Genomic DNA, 20,726 nt, shown 5'->3' with positions numbered 1-20,726 from the left:
TAATATGAGAGCAAAAGCACATTGGGATTGATGCTTCTCAAAGTAAGAAGCATTAAACATTGAAAATCCCCTTCTTAGTGTTCTTTCATTTACAACAAGCCAAAGGACTAGCAATCCCTGCCAAGCATTTGTTTTGCACAGGAGAAAAATGAGAATGGGAAAGAAATCACTTATGATGTGTTTTTAATTAATTTAAACAAGGTAAAAGTGTCTGTGTCTGATATGGTAATGTTTAACCTGACTTAGCCTTAAGAAGTTTGCCTCTGTATTAATCACATTGTGACATAGAATTTAATACAAAGAAATCCCCTTTCCTCCCAAACTTTCTTATGTTCCATAAAGGTGGTTCCAGCTAAAGACCTTAGTTATTTGAGAAATTTACAATTATTAATAATAAAAAGTCATTTGCCTCTTTATCATCTCTTAAATGAACAAATCTCAATTAAGCACTTATTATTTACCCAATAACCCCAAAAGTTTCTGTTTATTAGATCCCTAGTTTGTCAGGCACATATACTACATACTAGTTACATGTTCAAGTAATTCATGGGGTCAAGCCATACATACCAGGATGTGTATGTTACTCTAGTATACACAATAATATGACATGATGTCTATTGAATTACAATTTGAATTACAATTCTCCAGGTTAGTAAGTCAAACTCAAATATTGTTTTCTCAAAATTTGTATAAGGTTAAATTGGCATTTCAAAGAAGAAATGCAGAAAATATTTTGAAATATATGAGAATAAAAAGACAACATATCAAAATTTGTGGCATGCAGAAAAAGCAGAGCTTAGAGGGAAATTGATAGCACTGGGTACATGAATTAGAAAAGAAGAAAGTTCTAAAATCAATCATCTAAGTTTTTACCTTAGGAACCTGAATTTAGGAATACAAAGACACAAGTTTTATGTTAATTGTGATATCTAAGTGTTATGTATACAGTTTCTGTGAAAAAATAATATTTTTATAAATATATTATTGATATGTTATGTATAAATTTATATTGCATGTATATTTTAATATAATTGCTACCTCAATTATACATTAATGAATGGCAAGAGATATTTTCTATTGTTCCAATAATGAAGGAGAACAGACATATGAATACAACAAAATTGGATATTAGAAGTAATGGTAAAATAAATGGCATGTTACTTTCTCTTGACTATGGTTTTATTTGTAGAATATCAAAATATTGACTTGAAATAGCTCAGGAACAGAGTTCTGAGTCCCCTTTACCAAAACATTTCTCTATAATCTGCTATCCCTGTTGACAATAGATTATTCTCAAATGTATTAACCTTTTTTCCCAAATTTCATTTCTGAAGTAAAGAAAGTAATAATAATTACTCTAACCCACATCAACCTGACTTCAACTCACTCCAACAGTGAAATTTCTTGCATGAAAGTCACCAATAAGCTCCAAATATCCCTTCTGCCTCTCAGCAACTGTTACCATGAGACATCATGCTCTATGATGAAAACATTTTCTTCTTTTGCTTCTGTGACACCACACAAAACCTGTTTTCCTCCTTCATCAGCCAACTTCTTGGTTCCTTTTGCTGACTCCCCCTATGGATCTAACAGGGCTTTTATTCAGGTATCTTTCTTTTTCCTGTATATACACTCTAAAGGCAGCTTCCCCCCAGTGCCTCATTAAGTAAATCTACATGCTTACAATTCTCAGACACATTGTTTCAGACCCTACCTTTCTCTTAAGCTCCTGAATCCTGTATCTATATCCATGTGATTACCTGATAATCTCTTTGTATGTCTTGAGCAAACTAAACATCAAGAATAGAATTCCTTTGAGCGCGGGCTGGGAACCAAAGTGTCCCAGGTTCGATTCCCAGCCAGGGTACATTCCTGGGTTGCAGGCCATAACCCCCAGCAACCGCACATTGATGCCTCTCCCTGTCTCTCTCTCCCTCCCTCCCTTCCCTCTCTAAAAATAAATATAAGTAAAATCTTAAAAAAAAAAAAGAATAGAATTCCTGATTCTGTTCTAAAAACTGTTCTTTCCGATGTATTCTCCATCTCCAAAAAATGGCAGCAGAATCCTTCTGTTGGGGACAGCCCTGCCTGGTTTCATAAGCTGTAACCCCCATGGCAAGGCTGAGTGAGAGAACCTGGGACCATAAGGCACTAAGGAGACAAAGCTTATCTTCCTGGCATGGGCACCATCTCTGCCCTTTTTTACTTCACCCTGCTTGGCCCTGGGCGGATGACTGGTTAGCCAATGACAGTAAGATTCCTCAAGGGAGGGACAACCTAAGAGATGCATGGTCACAAAGCGGCCCTCAGGGAAGGACTTGGGGAGCTATAGAAAAAGGGGGTGATGGACCCTCACCCCTAGGCTTTGACATAGCCTGAGCTCTCATTCTGCCTGCAAGAAGTCTCCTAATCCTTTGGCTGCCTTACTTCCCCTGCCTGACTTAAGCCTGAAACAATGCTGGAGGGTGGTGCAGCCCTGGGCAGGAATGGGCAGTTCCCTGGGTCTATCAGGCCTAAGAAAGAATGCATAAAACCCTGTGAAACCTGCTTTGCCCAGAATGTCCTCAAGTTTCTGATAAGGGTCCAAGCATGAAATAAGTTTGTTTCCCAAAGTTTTATAGCCCTTTAGCTAACTGACCCTGACTCAGAATAAGCCCTCTTAGTTCTTTGAATGTTATCTATTGTTTGATCATTACTGCCTGACAATGATGAATGAAGACCTTCCTTGAGGTAATGCTCCCAGAAAAGCCATAAAACCTGTCCAGGCAGGGATCGGGCGCTCTCTCACTCAGAGAGTGGCCATGCTGTCCCTTTTTCTCCACAGGACTTCTGCAGTCCATGTGAATTTGCTTGTTGCACTCACAATACCGTGGACACTGCTGGTTGGAATCCACATCATCCTTCTAGTTACTCCGTCCAAAAATTTGGGATACATAGTTAATTTTTTCCTATCCCTCCTTGCCTCAATTCAAGACAGTAAGAAAGATTGTCAGTTCTGCCTCATAAATGTATTACAACAGCGTTGACTCTCATCCAGCTCCAGCTTCTGCCCCAGTCCAAGGATGGATATTTCAGACTGTGTGATGTTATCAAGGAACCTATTTTCTTCTGTCCTTCCAGGAGTCAAAGGACAGAGTTTTGGACCAAGAGAGGTTTGAAAGCCTCTTCTACCTCTCTTGTGTATGACATTAATTGCTAAATTGTATGCTTTTGGCTTGTATGTTAGAAATACTTATTATGGGAAGATCACAGTAGTTTAGCTAGTTTAAAGAGTATGAACTCTACAGATAGGAAGAAGAAATACATTCACCTCAGGTAAAAGAAAGAGAAAGAGCAAGGAAGGAAGAATGAATAACTCAATGCTTTTAGAATATTTTGTCAGTTGGAAGTAGTCTTCATATTTTGCTGAGTAGGAGCAGTGCATTTTATATAGCTTGTAAGAATACATGTAGTAAATTTCGTTCAATAGAGATGAAGAAATGTGATATTACTGGATTTCCTTAGGTTATGTATGATGTATGCTAAGTTGTTTCTGACTTCACATTTCATTTTAAAATTAGTTTCTTTTATGACTTTTCATCCCAAATTTAACACATCTTATTATATATAACATTGTAAAAGCAATTGGCAAGCTGTAGACATAAAACTGAACCAAAATGTCTAACATGAAAACAGGATTGCCACTGAGTCACACACAAAGGTGAATCTGATTTTATAAAAGTACAATAATAAAAATATTTCAATTTAAATTGAAACTTTAAAACTTAGCATCCAGGACAAATTTTTAATGCTTTGATAAAAGGAGTATTATTACTAAAAGAACATAATAGTTGTAATTCTCACACCTGACCTTAACTTTGGAATTCCTTCTCTTTATCTGTCATTATCAAGCTAATCTTGCCAGAAAAGAATCTAAGCATGTTAAATGTCTTTTAAATACATTTTTATTGTTGTTCAATTACACTTTTCCCAGCATGTTAAATGTCTCAAAGGAAATAAGCAAAATAACCAAGATAGATCCAATTGCAAATTCAATGCTTCTAAACAGTAAATGATCCAAGGGAAAGATTTTCTTTTTCACATTGGGTAATTTATCTGAATGCAGTATGTTGGGTTTCTTTTGCTTTGTTTGTTTTAGAGTTCTTCACATGGCTTTGTTTAGTGAATATACTTTATTTATTTATTATTTATTTATCTATTTTTTTAAATAAAGATTTTATTCATTTATTTTTAGAGAGGGAAGGAAGGGAGAAAGAGAGAGATCAATGTGCGGTTGCTGGGGGCCGTGGCCTGCAACCCAGGCATGTGGCCTGACTGGGAATCGAACCTGGGACACTTTGGTTCCCAGCCCGAACTCAATCCACTGAGCTACGCCAGCCAGGGCTTATTTATCTATTTATAAAAAGTATGGAAGCACTGCACAAATTTGTTGTCATCCTTGATGGGGTGACACTAATGTTCTCTGTATCATTCCAATTTCAGTGTGTGTGCTGCTGAAGAGAACACTGTGAATTTTTTATTTTAAAATTTTATTATTTTGTTCTGATTAAACGAATAGAAACTTGAGCACAATACAGGGAGGTTTCTTGTGTGTGAGACATTACAGATAAATTCTTTTAGAAATATTTTCCTAAGGAATACAATTCAAATGATATCAGGAATAGCCCAGACTCCAGATTCTGTCAATATATAATCTTGAATTCAAGTCTGAGTCGGTCACTTGCCAGCTCAGAACCTAGATGTTTTATTTTTCTAAATCTCAGTTTCCTCCTGTTATGAAGGGCAGCCTCCTCCCTATCACATGGAGCTACAGATATTTTATTGTGAATAAATGTCCCTATCATAAAGAGGTTTAATAATTGAAGGTGGCCCTGGCTGGTGTGGCTCAGTGGATTGAGTGCCAGCTTGTGAACCAAAAGGCTGATGGTTCAATTCCCAGTCAGGGCACATGCATGGGTTGTAGGCCACGTCCCTAGTTAGGGGCACATGAGTGGCAACCACGTGTTGAATTTTCTCTTCCTCTCTTGCCCTCTCTCTAAAAATAAATAAACAAAATCTTTAAAAAAATAATTGAAGGTGAATTTATAGAAGAAATGAACTTTCTAACTATAACTCTTCATTAAATTATTCAGAGGGCTTTTAAGCTTTATGAGCTGTATAAGTTCAACATCACTATAATTTTCAGTGTAAACTATTGAATTGACTTCTTGAAGTTGAGTTTGAGGGAAAACTTACATGAAATGCTATGACCACATTTTTTCATTGGAATCCAGTTTATTCTATTGGATTCTATTTTATTCTATTGGAGGGTAGTCTTATTACCATTAAATACCATTTAAAGTTATACGGCAAATATTTTAACATTGAATATTTTATTTTCAGAACAACTTTTTTATAATCATGAATACAGGATCAAGAAAATAAAAATATAAAAAGAAAATTAATCACATATAGTTTTATTGGCCAGACATTAATATATTTAGTATTTTATTAGATTTCACTCTAGCATATGTTTATTTGATATGTGATCATTTTATCTGATGTATATCTTAGTTTAGTTTTTCACTTAACATAGAAAAATAACTTCTATAATTGTTTCATAAACCCTATCTATGAATAAATCACAACTTATGTAGTCATGTTGTTTATTTTGCGTGTTGGGGGTGGGGTGAGAACTTGCTGACAAAATGGGTAGTTTATATTATATAAAGTATTCCAAAATGTGTTTATCCCATAACAACTAGGTACCTATAATAGAAACTCTTGGTTAAATATTAAATAGAATACATATGCACTTAAAATAAATACAGTTTATTTTAGTTTTATATTTACCTATAATGGAGGCACACACTAAAACAGTTTTATAATTAGCATTTGGTACATTGGTAAATATATAAGAAATTCTATGCTTACTCCTAAACCTTGTAATTTATAGATTCAATTACTTTCTCTTTCAGCATCTGCCCTTTAAAAAATGCAATTACATAGGGAGTGGGGGAGGGGTGGGAAATAGAGACAACTGTACTTGAACAGCAATAAAAAAAAATTAAAAAAATACAATTACAACCCTGACTGGTGTGCCTCAGTTGGCTGGGCATCATCCTGCAAACTGAAAGATCTGAAAGATCGCTGGTTGGATTCCTGGTTAGGCACATGCCTGGGTTGTGGGTTCAACCCCCAGTCAGGGCGCATGCAAGAAACAACCAATTGATGTTCCTCTCACACATCAATGTTTCTCTCCCTCTGTTTCTCCCTCCCTTTCCCTTTCTCTGGAACTGATCAAAAGAAAACATTATTTAAAACATAGGTATAATTTTAAAAAGTACAATTACTGATTTTAAAAAGTGTGTTAAGTTTCACTTTTTCTTTTACCTTCTTTGTCCATATTCTGGAGGAATTTTCAAAGTAGAAATAAGAAAACTGGAAAGCTACACAGGTAAGATAGGATGGTCAACCCTGAATGACACTGTGTGAAAGTTAACAGGCTTCCCCAGTGAGGAGGGAAGCAGAAAAAGCCTTGACTGCGAGAGGCAGCAGACCGGCCAGGGTCAGAAACAGAAAAATGCACTCACGAGTTTTTACAAGTAGCTGTCGAGGAAGCAAAACTTCCTGTTGAAAATTTTGGTACAGTTAAATAGAAAAAGGAAGTTATGCCCTTTGCAGCCTTTCTCCCACTTTACTGCTCCTGCACATGAACAAAAGATCCCATTGAACTGTAGATGCAGAGACAATGACCAAATAACTCAGGAAATACTTTTGGATAGTAGTTGTTTTTAAGAACATGTAATTTAGCGCTACAATTATTTATTTTTCATTTTACTATTTCCCTAGATTTTTATTTTCTACACATTTCACCTGAGAGATCTAAAGTGTTTTATATATTTTTCTTCAATTCTTTAAGGAACTTTTCAGTGGGCAGTTCAGTGAGAGATGGGTATTTCCTTCAAGTACTAGAGAGAAGGTAAGAATACAAAAGGGTGCTTTATATTTACTTCTAGAAGGTAATGTTCTCATGAACTGTTTATTTATAATTGTTACCTGTAATGTTCCTGTCCCGAAAGGCTTCTAAAGTTTCTCTCAACTCTATTGGTATTACAAACCTGAAATATGCATAAAGGTAACATCACTTTTATTTTTATGTCAGTTATTCAAATATGGAGGAAATCTCTAAATATTAGAAAATAGTGGATCTTTCAGGACGAGATTCAATTCCCAGGTGATTGAAAGAACATCGATATTTCCTTAAATATGAATTTGTGTGGGAAAGAATATGACCACCCAATCACAGCTATCATTAAGATGAAAGAGAATAAAAAAGAAAATATTAAATACTATACTCCACAGTACTGTTTTCTTTAATACTCACTGAGGTATGTGTCTGTTGATTTTTAGAGAAAGAGGAAGAGAGGAAGGTGAGGTGGGGGGTGGGAGGGGCAGTGCGGACAGGGAGAAAGAAACATTGACGAGTCGCCTCTCCCAGGAGCCCCCACTGGGGGACTGATTGCTTGCCTCCAGACACGCCCCAATGGGGGATGAACAAACAACCTAGGTACTTGCCCTGAGAGGAAATCGAAACTGCAACCTTTGGGTGCACAGGACCAGGCTCCAACCAACTGAGCTGTCTGGCCAGCGACCTAGTACGGTTTTTGTTTGTTTGTTTTTTAATCATCTCCAGAGGGCATTTAAAGAGAGAGGAAGAAAGAGAAAGAAATATCAGAGAGGTGGGGGGGGGGCAAGGGAGAGGAAAGGGAACATCAGTCGGTTACTTCCTGTGAGCACCCTGACAGGTCTAACCTCAGCCCAGGCCTGTACCCCGACCGGAATCAAATTCATTACCTTTCTGCTGGGGATGACACTCCCACCAACTAAGCCACACCATCCAGGGCCACAGTATGGGGTTTTAAAGAAGCTCAGAATATTTCCCATAGGCTCTCACTTGTTACTACAATAGGTGGTAATGAGATCAAAGAAATTCTGTAAAACATTAGCATTGATCAGTTAGTTGGAGCATTGTTCAGAATCGAAAGGTCACCAGTCAGGTTCTGGATCACGGTACATTCCCAGGGTACATTCTCAATCCTCAGCAGTGGCACATGCAGGAGGCAGCCTATCCGTGTCTCTCTCTCTCACACACTCATCAATGTTTCTCTCTTGAATGAGAATAAAATAAACCTTGAAAAACAAAAAGAGCTTAGCATTAAGAAGGGCCCCTCTTCGCAGTCACGTGGTCAGAGGGTGTTCCTCACCATCACTGAGACTGTGAACCTTGGTAGAAATGGGTAATGCTGGTGTCTCCTTTTATATAAACTTCCTACATCAAATCCTTCATAATACTGTCCTGTGTGTAGAATTGTAACAGGGTGCAGCCAAGAGGGGGGCCCCAAATAGGGATTGGAATGGGGTCCAGAACCCAAGGTGTTCAGGAAATATTAAGATGTCCTCACCCCCACCCCCAGCCTTCCAGCAGGATCATTGAGAGCTGTTTTGCATAGCAACAGCTTTGCAACTAACCTCTGGTGTGGTCATTTAACATATCTATAACCTTTAACTGGTTACATAGATATGTAAAATAGCTATGGCCATGATCTGAGCCAGGGGAATGGAAGTAATTTCCCCACCAAGATGTAACTGGGGGGCAGGTCCCCTGAGTTACAGCGCCTGTGTGAGAGCTTGAAGAAGATTGGCTCCATGACAAGGGGCCACGCCTGCCCAGGCTCATAATGGCAGTCCAGTAAAGCCTGAAGGATGTAAGATTACTGGCAGGTGTAACTGAGTGTGGGAGGAGTCGGAAACGGGGCTGCAGAGGAGGATTGGCGTGGGGATTTAAACCCAGATGCGGCAGCCATTGCTGGGAGAATCACACGGCTGTGGCAGTGCAGAGAGAGGACCACTCAGTCTTTAACATAGCGGGGGCTCCCACAGCCCTACGAGAGGGAATCACCATGCGGCTTTAGCAGAGAACCGCCACTCAGCTTTGGGAGAGTGGCGACCCCCCTCCTTGCAGCCATTGAGGAGGGAGAACCATGTGGTTTTGGCTGAGTGGGGACCCCCGCAGCATTAGTAGGGGGAACCACCACCCAGCTCTAGCAGAGATCCCGGCAACACAGCTGAGGGTGCTGGGAACAGAGGGAGGCCTCCCAGCCAAGACGGATTACTGGGAAGAACCAGGGGCTGCCTGAGCCAAGGACTTCTATTTCTTTTCCTGAGACACGGTACCCCAGACTGGGCAAAGGGGGAAGGAAGGACTGCGTGTTTGTGGGTGTTTTAAGGGACTTTGGGATTTTGATGAAGACATTAGGTCACTACTTTAAGTCTGTATAGCATTAAATAAACATTTCCTTTCCTTTTCACGAGTATCTGGCATTGAAAGACGTCTTTCCTATAGGTGATGGGCACAACGAATCTGGGGGTTCCTTTTGGGTAATAGTATATTGCCTAGGTCCCCCCTTGTTGTTCTGTAACAGAATGTAACTAAGTTTTGCCTTCCCTAAAATGTGACAATATGGGCCCTGGCTGGTGTGGCTTAGTGGATTTAGTGCCAGCCTGCAAACCAAAGGGTCGTAGGCTTGATTCTCAGTCAGGGAACATGCCTGGATTGCCAGGCAGTTGCCCAATGGTGGGTGCTGGAGAAGCAGCCACACATTGATGTTTCCCTCCCTGTCTTTCTCCCTCCCTTCCCCTCTCTCTAGAAATAAATAAAATCATTACAATAAAAAAGTGACAATATGTTTAAAAGGTATCCCTGGTGAGAAGTTGTGGGATGTATATAAAAATGTAAATATGCATTTTCTGGGGGTTTATATGTTTATATGAAGAAGAGGAAGAGAATTCTACCTGGAGCCAATCCGTATGATGATGCAGAGGCCAGGAGTCATTTAAATGCAAACAAACCACCAGAAGGGAGGAAAGAAAAATAAGGGTGCATGAACCAGCAGAGTTCTAATCTAATAAAAGAGTTTTCACAAAGGACTTTAAGACAGACTAGGTCAGAACAGGCAGACAATGGGTTTGGAAGAACAGATGTGAGAACAGCCCTGGAGTTCCTACAACTTTAGTGCTCATGGGGACCTTGAAGCACCATTAGTAAATCTCCCTCACCTACAAAGGAGAAAATTCCATCCAGACTGGTACTTAACTTACTTCTGTTCAGATTATAGCAATTAGGTTGTAGTTGGATGAGAAACATAACCCCTGGATCTGTCCTGGGGCGTGGCTGAGGAGGGATGCGGAGCTGAGTGACTCACCTGCATATCCTTCTGTCCTCAGGTTTCCTTCTATTGTCCTGTGTGCTGGGTTCGAGGTTGTGGGGAAAGGGGAGCACATTTTACAGTCTTCAGCACATTTAATATCTGTGTTTACTCTGTAAAGTGGGTATTATTTTCCACATTTTACAGATGATAATAGCAATCTGAGCTATTAATTATTAAGCAGCATTTATTTTGGTCAGGCACTATTATGAGAATTATACATGCATTTTGTTGTTTAATCCACACAGTGACTATGAAATAAGTTAATGGTATCATTCTTATTTCAAAGATGAAGAAAATGAGACACAAATTAGTAAATAACTTGTTAACAGAGAATGTTGGAGTTGAAATTCTAATCCAAGTAATTTGATGTCAAAAATCCATGCTCCTGACAAATGGGGAAGTTGAGGCTCATAAGATGAAATCACTTCCTTAATGCCTCACAGTGAGCTGGAGTTGAACTTAGGTGCTCTATGCCAAAGCCCATGTGTTTTCTGCTGTGTTGTGCTAGAGAAGAGAGAGAGGCGATTAGGATCCCACTTTGGGGGGGAAAGACAGACATGCACAAACACCCTTCTCATTTTGTATGATGAGTTGCTTTCCTTTAAATGTTCTGATGCACATTAACCAGGTGTGGTAGGTCCTACTTCTAGTAGGTACTGTGCATTCACTGACAAAATCAGGAGACAAGTTGAAGGAGCCACAGGCAGGGAGTGCTGAGGAAATGCCTCGGCCTGTGCAGGAGCAACAGGCCTGAAGAGCACGGTCCAAAGGAGCCCTTCTGCCCAGGCCCAGGTATTTCTTCAGTAGTCCCTTAATACAGAGCTCTAACTTTGTACCGGAAGGTTTTTTAAATTAATATATACACAGTGTATGCTTCAGGCTTAGCGACAGGATCACAACTTCAGTGAATGGTAATTACCATTACAGTATTTGGTTCATAACTTTCTAGTTTCAAAAACATGATTTTTAAACATCCACAGGTGATTTGACACTTGGAAACTAACACTAACCAAATTCACTATGTAGTCATGGATTATAATACCAGAATGCTAATTTATCTTTAGGGAAGATAGGAAAAACTATATTCATACCTGAAATATCAATGTCTAATACAAAAGACTATGGAAAATCGAATCAGAAGTCAGAAAGGTACACAATAAAACCAAAGGAAGTTTGTAGAATCGAAGTACAGGCCTAGAAAACATTTTACTGACCCATGAGGCATTATCACTCTGCACTCTGTAGTGGCTAGCTCCACCACCACTCACTTCAGTCTCTTTTTTATTAAATAGGGTTTTTTATCCTTTTTCTTTTTTTTAATGTTACAGGTCTCATTGTCACCACTGCAATAAAGTTACTGTGATGGAAGCAAAACCTGTGTCTCAGTATAGCCACATCAACAATTTTTGGACACATCGACAAAAACAGTGCCCATTTTCATCTAGAGTGAGGCTTGGTTTTTAATCCTTTTATGTGGGGGGTTGGGAGGAGAGACTGTTGCATATGTAAGAAATGACATTCACGTTATGCCACACATCTCCATGGATGTGTTTCGATTCCCTCCTGCTCTCTCATATCAGAAAAATACTTCTAAAGGCAATGAGTGAAGAGGATGTGATTACAGGGACAGCCCTGGATTTACACTCCCATGCAGTCATTTGCAGCAGTATACTACAATTACCAGTAACTAATTGCTTGTGGTAATATCTTACATTACAAAACTATGGTATTGAACACAGACAAATTTTTACTTCTTTGTTCTCTTTTTTGGGAATGGTGAATTCCAGAGCGAGTGCTACAGAGCCCTGGGTTCCTCAAAGAGATCACAGACATGAGTCTACAGATAAGATTTCATTGCCTTGTTATTGTGACAATATAGTACATATAAGGTGATAATTACTTAAACTCGCTTTGTGTGAGTAATTTAGTATCACTGATAAGTAACACATTTATAAACATTTTTTGTGTGTAGTAAGCTTCTCCTATGACAACTTCCCACATATAGTTTACATTTATTTTTATTAGCTTTGATTGCCCAAGTTATAATTTTTTTGGATTTTTATATAAATTTTGGAATATGTATAGATTGCAGCCACAAATCTCTCTATGTCCTGAGAAATCAATGGAAAATAAAATTACATACAACTCAATTTTATAGTTATATATTCTTTCAAGTAAGGGATACCTATATATGCTGTTCCATACATGGGGGAAAAACAGTCTTATAGGCTAGTTAAATACTAGTAATTTTTTTTCCTTATTGTGAGCAAAGAGTTTTTTAAAAAGATACTTGTAATCCAAAGAAATATGCATTGTAACATTTATGCCTTCTAATATTTAACAAAATGGAAATCGTATTCCTATGTAATTTAATATCCCTTTTTAGTTAACAGTCTCTAATGTTGGATTTTTATCTTATTTCCATTTGATTTTATTGACATTACAAAAAAACCCGTTGTGATAAACCTCATTTGTTAATTCACCAACTAGTTCTGAATACCAAATATTTCTGAGTTCCAAATGTTTGGGAAAAGTGCCTAACCCTGAGTAGTTACACACATCACTACCAGCTTCCTGCCTCCTCTCTCCTTCAGTTTCATGCCCAGCCCCTACCATGGGTGGTGAAGTTGAGTGGTCTGCTAAATATGTTTCTAAACAGAAAACATACTCTGGAGAATTCTGTTGTCTATCAATAAAGCCATGCTTGCAGTCCTATTGTTGCTGCAGATCAAACTTTTCTATTTGGGGTGTCAGCAAGTTAATATTAACTTTTCTTCTACATACATTCTTGTTGTGACAATCCTAATGCTCTCCAAGGTACTTGGGTGCCTTGGGCTAACTGGGGATCTCATACATGGATATGCAAAAGACAAAAACGTATTAATGTGCTTCAGAAAGCTCATCCCAGATATATATAGTTCTTCTGTTTTATGAACACACCCTTATACCCCTGAGCAGGAATGACATTACATAACTCCTCTTGGGGTTTGGGAGAACTACATTTACAAGATCCTTCACTCCACAGCCTTGAGCTATTGGCCTAAGTATAACATCAACTAATTAATATGTAATTTTAATTAATATGCATTAAGAAGGACCTACAATACTTGAGTGACAGAGTATTGTAGTTACGTAAGAGCAAAACACTAATATCTAGACAGTGTTCTGTCGAGTTCATGAGACCACCAATTTTATCTGTGGCACTTCTCCATTTAACATTTATTGGGGAGCCTGAGTGTGTTATGAAGAACAAACCGTCTCAACAGTCTCTAAACACTAACGTAAATATATCATTAAAAATAATCTTGTGTTATGGAGAAAAATACAGAGGGCCAATTTAGACTGGGGACTGAGAAAGGGCCTTTTTGAAACAAATAATAATTGAATAGAAACCTGAAGAATGAGTAGGGGAAGTTTGTTCTGGAAAGAGGGGACAAACTATCTTCCTGAGATGGGATGAAAGTCAGTGAGGTGGGAGTGAAATGTATAATGATGTTAAATTTAAGAAGTAAGTAGGGGCTGAATGATGCTGGGCTTTGTGAGCCAGAGAACAGGGTTTGATTTTATTATAGATGCAGAAGGAAATCATTCAAAGTTTTTAAGAAGGAAAGAACATGAATAGCTTTATACATTTTTGCCTGTCTCTCAGGTAGTGTTTTTAGGAGAGATTCCTAAATGTGGATATCTGACATGAATATTTTTAAGGCTCTTGGTATCTCAAGAGCAGTAGTACAAATTCAATTTCCTATCAATAGTGTAGGAGAGAGTGTCCATTTTGTGAACTCTAAATAGCATTATCATTGTAGAATTCTGACATTTGAAGGAAAGCAATGTTGTATAATTTTTGTCATTTTATTACTAGTGAATTTGAACATTTGTCAATATTTATTAATTGTTTATATTACTTCTTTTGTGCATTATCCATGGCTTTTGTCCATTTTGGGTGGTGGGGGATGTTGAGGTTTATTTTATTGATGGGACATAGCTTTTTATATTTAAAAACATTACCATAATTCTTATTTACCTATATATGTTTGTATATATGTATGTATATGTGTGGATATAAATATATATTATATATATTCTGTCTGGAAAAATTCCAGCCATTGTTAATATAGCCAGAATGGTTTGCAAAACATTGACGTAACCTGGCAATCAAGCAGAATGTGCACGCATGAACAATGATGCCTGTACTGTGCTAGTCAGTGGGGGTGGTAGACGCTGTTGAGTGAGCATGTGTACTGTGTGGTCATCACATTCAAAATGACTGAGCGAGTATAGCAATGAATCTGCATTAAATTTTGTGTTAAGCTTGAACAATCCTCCACAGAAACTATTCGAATGATTCAGAAAGCCATGGCTATGGGCAACTGGTTATTGGCAGCTTCATCACAACAATGCACCTGCTCACAGATCACGTCTTGTTAAGAGTTTTTTGGCAAAACATCAAATCACCCAGGTGACTTAGCCCCCCTACAGCCCAGATTTGGCAACCTGCAACTTCTCGCTTTTCCCAAAACTAAAATCACCTTTGAAAGGGAAGAGATTTCAGACCCTCGAGATTCAGGAAAATATAACAGGGCAGCTGATGGCAATTGGGAGAACTGTGTGAGGTCCCAAGGTGCCTACTTGGAAGGGGACAGAGGCATCACTGTCCTATGTACAATGTTTCTTGTATCTTGTATCTTCTTCAAGAAATGTCTTTATTTTTCATATTATATGGCTGGATACCTCTGGACAGACCTGTATACAGGCTTGAAATAGGAGGTGGCTAAGCACAGGAGTGCCAGTTTCAGTCACCTATTTTACTTTCGTTTGAATTTGAGAGTTTTTGCCACTCTCTGGACCTCAAGACAGGAGAAGTATCATGTGACACCTGGTGTAAAAGAAACGCTTTGTGAATTTCATTCTTTCTCATTGCTAATTTACACACACACACTCCCAATTTGTTTGTCTTTTAATCTTATTTCTACAGTCTTCCCTACCTTACAAGGGTAATTTGTTATTGGAAAAACCATTCTTGTAAATTGAAAATGCACTTACTAACTTTAAGAAAAAAATGCTGTGCATTCCTGAGTCCATATAAATGAAAAGCACCAAGTTGTTGAAACAGACTTGTTTACTTCACTAGTTTACATTACTTATGACTATACAACATAACACTTTCTGTCTACTACTTTCTCTATAACGTGCTGTTCATCTGCATTCCTGAAGTTTTATCCTACTTATTCTGCACCATACACTTTAAACTATGTTCTCAAACAAAGCATATAGAGTATGTAATTCAACCTTTAACGCACAAGAAAATCATAAAACCTAACATAATAGTAAAGGCAAAATAAAGAGATAAAAGTAACACATTTCAGGAGCTAGTGGGTGAGCTTATTATTGTTACATGCTAGCAAAGCAGGAGCACTCTGAGGCCAGAACTCAACTGGAGACCCCAACTCGACATGGTGGTGAAATGGCCCTCTCTAAGCCAGTCCCAAGTAATCTGAATCAGTCCTAATTATGTGAAGAAAATGGAAGAAAGAGTATTAAAAGAAACTACTTATAAAGTGTAAAATTTGTAATCCTGCATTTAAAAGAATATATTTTTTGTCTTTGACATACAGGATTCATATATTTTTAGACAGTTAAATTTATCACTCTTTTCTTTTGTGCTAAAGTCATTGCTTTAGGGCTTAGGATATTCTTCCCCAGCTTCATTATTACAAATATTCACCTCTACTTTCTTCTATCTTTTGAAAAATGACTTTCTGTTTTTACAATTATATTATTTAAGTGGCTTGTATTATTTTTTAAGTGTGTAGTGTAAGATAAAAATACAATTTGGTTTATTTTTTGAGACAAATTTCCATATCAATTTTTTAAATAATCCATACGTATTCTGTTTACATAGTTCTTAAAGCAGAATCTGGAAAAAGTGATATGCTGATCAAATCAGGTACTAGTGAAGTGTAAGGAGTGTTGGTTAGGGTTAGGGAAGAATTAGGAGCTTTATGTGGGGGGTCCTTCTTTGGCAGATGCTAAGTCTCCAAAATATTTGCATTGACAACCATCCTTGTAGCCCACTACTCTTTGTTTTCACCTCGGTTTCCTGACACCTCCACCCCTTGCCCTCTTTTTGCAATCTGGCAGGTAAATATATAACCAAAGTTGTATGGACATAACTATTTGGTTATTTGGCTTCCTCCCAACTCTCAACCCTAAACCATTGGCCCCCAAACCACTTGGCTACCACATACTCAGCTGAGGGGAAATAAGGTAAATTAAACTGTTCTGAAAAGAGAGCCAAGGTTTAAATTCTAGGCAAAAATCGATGGGAAATTTGAGGCTAAGCTTTCTAATTTGCATTAGATAGAATGAGAGATAGTATGTGGGTGTAAAAAACGAAGTTATGCCCCCAAAATTTAATTGGAGAAAAATGTGGAGTTATACAGTGGCTTCTTTCCTAAAAGGTAGGTTTCCCTTTATACATATATTGTATGTTGTCTTACTCGAGTTGCCTCAGTGAAATATGTGGAGCCATACAGCCCTCTATTTTATAGATGACAAAGAAAGGGAGGTGATTTACTGAAAGCTGTTTACTGTTAGAATTTTTGGTCCAGTAGTCAAACTAGGTCTGGCTTGATTTTATCTGACACACTTTAATGCCTCTGTTGAATTTAATTTATCTGAAAAATTTAAATGAGTCAAAAAATATTTTGTGGTGTCCCTTGAGATAACCAAAAACTCTCTGGGACGTCCTGAACCAAGGCTATAGATGACTTAAAGATTACTTCTTTGACTGGTGTACCTCACAGAACACCTATTTAAGCATCACCCATTTCTAAATTCTAACTTAATCTTAGAGAACAGCTGTGCAAGAAGATTAATGAATTGGATTAGGACCCCACAGTTTCTTGGACAGTCTCTTCCCAATGATTTTCAGGTACATATGTCTACTGAGAATCAGAGCAAGAAATTTTGCCTGACAGGTTTTCCATTCCAAACTCCTAGTGGAGAAAGGCCATTAGGGAAATACATGGAATCCGTAATAGTATGCTATCTTCCAGACTTTCTTATACCACATATTGGGGTCTTCTCTGGTTAGATCTAGAATTACAAACTATTAAAGGTGACCTAGGTCTCTTTACACAAATTTGTAGTGTTTTTGTCTAATTGACAATAGGTGCTCCTATTCTTTTCGAAGTCCAATTCGTGTATGTTTAGAATGAGGAATTAGCATAACCCTGCAATTATTTTTGTCGGCAGAATTAAAGATACTAAAACACCTTTTCTAATTTCGTTAATATAAAAATTAATGCTTCGTAAAGACTCTGCAATTCGGCTCGCTGCACGCGATAAAACAGGTCCTTCCAAAAGGAGACGGACGCCGGTGGGCGCCGCCAAGCCCTGAGGCCCGCGGGAGGAACAATGCGGGCCGGGACCTTTGTGCGCCGCTCTGAGACCGCGCGCCGGCACGTACGTAGCTTCCACGTGTGTGGATGTGAAGTGCATGTGCGGCGATGTGAGAATATGCTGGAACAAATTCGGGTAGAGGCGCTGCGGAGAGGACTGAGGGAAGGTGGGTGTGGGCGTGCTCGGCGCCGGCCGCCGGGAGGGATTCCGGAGCCCAAGCGCACAGCGCGGCCGGCGCCGCACAATAAAGTCCGGGGGCGGGCGGAGGTGGAGGAGGCGGCCCGCGAGCGGCCTCCCGCGCCCACACCGACATGTGAACAGCGCCGCGTCCTCGCAGGACGGAAACTTTCCCGGCGGCGGCGCCCCAACTTCCCGCCCCGCCCGGGCCCGCCGCTCGGCGAGGAGATCCCGTAAGTCCGGGCTGCGGGGCCTTCGCGTCCGCGGCCTCGCCGGCCCACCACCGCCGCTCCTTCCCTCGCTGGCGCTCGCCCGCTGCTGAGGTGCGAGCTGTAAACATGGCGCCCTGTGAAGCGCCGAGTGGCTGGGGGGCGGCGGGGAGACCCCGGGGAGAGCGGGAGGCTCGGCCCCATGGAACCGGGGAGGAGGGCGGCGGGTAGACACCAGGGAGGCCTGGCTCGCCGAGCAGGGGGAGACACTGGGGAGAGCGGGAGGCCAGGCCTGCGGCGATGGGTAGATGGGGAGGCTGTACCCCCGGAGCTGGAGAGGCGGCGGAGAGCCGGGAAGAGCGAGCCCGTTGGGGGGGCGGGGAGGCGGAGGCCGGTGGCCCCCCCGCGTCCGCGGCCCAGACTCAAGAGGAGGCGGCGCGGCGGCGGGGCTGGGCGCGGAGGGGGAGGGCGGGCACCGCGGCGTCGACTAGGGCCGGAGCATAATGGTAGGGAAAGGCTGCGCGGCGGGCAAGGGGGCGCAGGCGGGGGCGTTCATCGCTGGGGCGTCCGTGGCGTTGGCGCCGAGCTTTGTGGAGCCGGGGCCGGGTTACAGCCTCCCCGCGGCTCTGTGCGGGTGTGACCGCCCCATGCCTTCTGGCGAAGGGCCCCGCGTTGCCCGTGAAGCTTTGTGTGCCGCGGTTCGCGGCCTGCGGGGGTTCTTTCGTTGCCCCTCGTCTACGGCGGGCCAGGAGGGGAGGCCCAAAGGAGGCAGACCGCGCGGGGCCTGCTCGGGTCGGGAAGCCGGGGTGTCGCGTGAGCTTTGCAGGCCAGGCCAGTTCTCCGAGCGCGGCCAGGCCTCAGGGCCCGCGGCCGCGATTCGGAGTCCGCCGGAACGCGGCCCTGTGAGCGTGAGGAGGGCAGGAGGGGGTGTTTGCTGTCGTGGTTTGTTGTTTGGGAGCCATAACCCAGGGTAGGTTGGCGGTCCCCCAGGGACCCGGGCGAGGCTCAGTCCGCATCTCCCGGGACTGGGAACCCACGGCGGCGCGGCTTCAGTTTCCTCATCAGGTCCTCCAGGCCTCTTGGACTGCCTGCGGGGTCCGCCGCTTCTCTACAGGGCGTCCGGAGAGCCGCCGCCGTACGGGGCTCCTGGGATGTCCTGGGGACTCAACTTCCACGTGGACGGCCCCTCACGCGTCTCCTGGGTCAGCAGTGAAGGCGCTTTACGGTGTGGGCACGGTGCCGAACGTGTGCGTGGTGTCCAATGTGTGCGTGGCTCATGGTGAGCTCATGAAACAACTGGCTATGTCCGTGGTACCCGCTGTTATTATGGATGTGTGTATGATCCTCAGTGTCCCCGATTGTGCATGACGTCTGATATTTTATGGGCTGTGGTCGTGATACCTGGTGTGTCCATGGTGTGGGCATGATGCCCAAGGTGAGCGTGGTACCATGGTGCCCTGTGTTATGTACAGTGTCTGAATAGTACCTGGTGTGGGCCTGTGATACCGGTGTTATATGGTGCCCCGTCTGAGCATATACGGGGTGTCTGTGAACTTAAAACAGTTGTGCAGGTAGCCTCTTCAAGGACGAGTGCCTGATGGTTTGGAGGGGCCCATTTGACTGACTCTCTGGGGTTTGGGTACTGGATCTTCTGGTCTGCCTCATCCAGGTGTTCTGCATCCTACAGTAAGCTGTGTCCATGGAGGCATGAGCTTGCTTAAAAATAATTTAATCTTTGTATGTTGAAAGGCAGAAGTTACACTTATTTTCTTTAAAACTGAGGAATGTAGTAGTTGTATAGTAATCATGGGATGCATATATAACCTTTTCAGGTTTTCGGGTCATGGGTTCTAATTAATGGTTGGAAGATAACAGGGAGGTAGTCTTGATTGTACCTTAAAAATTTGAGTGCTTTCTAGTCAGCAAGGTTACCTTTGGTTTTTCGGAATTCTAATTTATATAAGCAGTAGATAAAATAAATGTTCTATGGGTGTGTAATTTTCCTTGTCTTTGGCTAACAGATGCTTGTTGCAGACGTTATTTTGCTGAACTCTTTTTTCATAAGATGGCCAGGCTAGTGAATCAAAGATTAGAAGATATGAAATGTGATGTTGACACTCAATAAAATATTTTTATTGCTTAGCACTACTCGTGCTTGGTTAATAGAGGATTTCTATCTTTTACATGGTATTATTTTCGCCATAGATATTTTTCATATGAAAACTGAATCTCTATTTTACGTTGTGTATTTGGGTGATGTATTTTTGCAGTTACCTGTTACGAGGTGTTGAATCATTCATGTGCTTCCCACTTTACAAAGAGAAGTCAATTAAAATGTTGAAATTTAGCTCATTTGTTCAAACTAAATATTCCTAGGATAGCAGTATGTTGGTACTATGAGTGAATGTCATCTTGCTTGTTTCTGTAGTTATTTGAACTCTAACCCTTTTGTAACCCTATTCCTTTTTCCTTTAAGGGTTTTTCAGATACACAGTGTAAAATAGAAACATTCATACCCTTTGGCATACTTAACTAAAACAATAACTGAAGCTAATTAAAGATTTTAACATTTGTAATGGAAATATCAAATTCAGTCTAATAGTGCCTAGAGCCCTAAACTTCTGGCATCAAATTTTCCTTGCTTACCATTAGCATCCTTCAGTTGAATTCTGCTTGGGAAACATTC

At 40.7% G+C, this 20,726-nt stretch overlaps 1 protein-coding gene, 1 long non-coding RNA gene and 2 other non-coding genes across 21 annotated transcripts in view; 1 reads left to right on the top strand and 3 right to left on the bottom strand.

The window, feature by feature from the left end:
• Positions 1-1,506: 1,506 nt before the first annotated feature.
• Positions 1,507-7,334, bottom strand: LOC118499901. Its single transcript, XR_004902455.1, has 2 exons — positions 7,039-7,334; positions 1,507-1,578 (listed from the first exon to the last, which is right to left on the bottom strand). It is a non-coding gene; the product is annotated as an uncharacterized LOC118499901 (long non-coding RNA).
• Positions 4,402-4,506, bottom strand: LOC114493623. Its single transcript, XR_003684246.1, has one exon. It is a non-coding gene; the product is annotated as a U6 spliceosomal RNA (small nuclear RNA).
• A 4,233-nt stretch (positions 7,335-11,567) lies between the features above and the next one.
• On the bottom strand, positions 11,568-11,704 carry LOC114493684. The gene has a single exon (XR_003684293.1). It is a non-coding gene; the product is annotated as a small nucleolar RNA SNORA1 (small nucleolar RNA).
• A 6,031-nt stretch (positions 11,705-17,735) lies between these two features.
• ZMYND11 (zinc finger MYND-type containing 11) overlaps positions 17,736-20,726 on the top strand; it is a 143,019-nt gene continuing 140,028 nt past the window's right edge. For 5 of the 18 annotated variants that reach the window (XM_028507228.1, XM_028507224.1, XM_028507219.1 and 2 more), the window contains exon 1: positions 17,736-17,820. The gene's annotated coding sequence lies outside the window, so the exon portion shown is untranslated. Of the gene's footprint in view, positions 17,821-17,843; positions 18,155-18,501; positions 18,547-20,726 lie in introns of those variants that run through there. The other 13 variants (XM_028507227.2, XM_028507218.2, XM_028507213.2 and 10 more) reach the window with 7 other exon arrangements.

This window comes from Phyllostomus discolor, chromosome 1 (assembly GCF_004126475.2).
Source record: "Phyllostomus discolor isolate MPI-MPIP mPhyDis1 chromosome 1, mPhyDis1.pri.v3, whole genome shotgun sequence".
NCBI classification, from domain to species: domain Eukaryota; kingdom Metazoa; phylum Chordata; class Mammalia; order Chiroptera; family Phyllostomidae; genus Phyllostomus; species Phyllostomus discolor.
This window is presented reverse-complemented; position numbering and strand designations above follow the sequence as displayed.